We start from the raw sequence: 651 nt of genomic DNA on the forward strand, positions 1-651 counted from the left end.
TTTTTGGGGAAGAGGTGTTGAGGTGATTGGTGAATGGGTGAAGAAGAGAGAGGGTGGTGGGGTAGGTGGGGATCCTGTGGGGTCCACAGATCCTGAGGTGTCAAGGAAAAGTCATCCCTGCACCAAGTGGCGAGCAAAATTTCTCTTTGTTCCAATTCTGGCGTTAAACGCCGGGCTGGTACCCATTTCTGGCATTTAACGCCAAGTTCTTGCCCTTTACTGGCGTTTAACGCCAGTCTGGTGCCCCTTACTGGCATTTAAACGCCAGCAAGATCTTCCTCCAGGGTGTGCTATTTTTCTTTCTGTTTTTGCTTTTTCAATTGATTTTGTGACTTCTCATGATCATCAACCTACAGAAAACATTAAATAACAAAGGATAATAAATAATATATAACATTGGGTTGCCTCCTGACAAGCGCTTCTTTAATGTCAGTAGCTTGACAGAGGGCTCTCATGGAGCCTCACAGATGCTCAGAGCAATGTTGGAACCTCCCAACACCAAACTTAGAGTTTGAATGCGGGGGGTTCAACACCAAACTTAGAAGTTGGTTGTGTCCTCCCAACACCAAACTTAGAGTTTGACTGTGGGGGCTCTGTTTGACTCTGTATTGGGAGAAGCTCTTCATGCTTACTCTCCATGGTTACAGATGG

The sequence above is a fragment of the Arachis duranensis genome, unplaced genomic scaffold, assembly GCF_000817695.3.
Source record: "Arachis duranensis cultivar V14167 unplaced genomic scaffold, aradu.V14167.gnm2.J7QH unplaced_Scaffold_83186, whole genome shotgun sequence".
In the NCBI taxonomy this organism is placed as follows: domain Eukaryota; kingdom Viridiplantae; phylum Streptophyta; class Magnoliopsida; order Fabales; family Fabaceae; genus Arachis; species Arachis duranensis.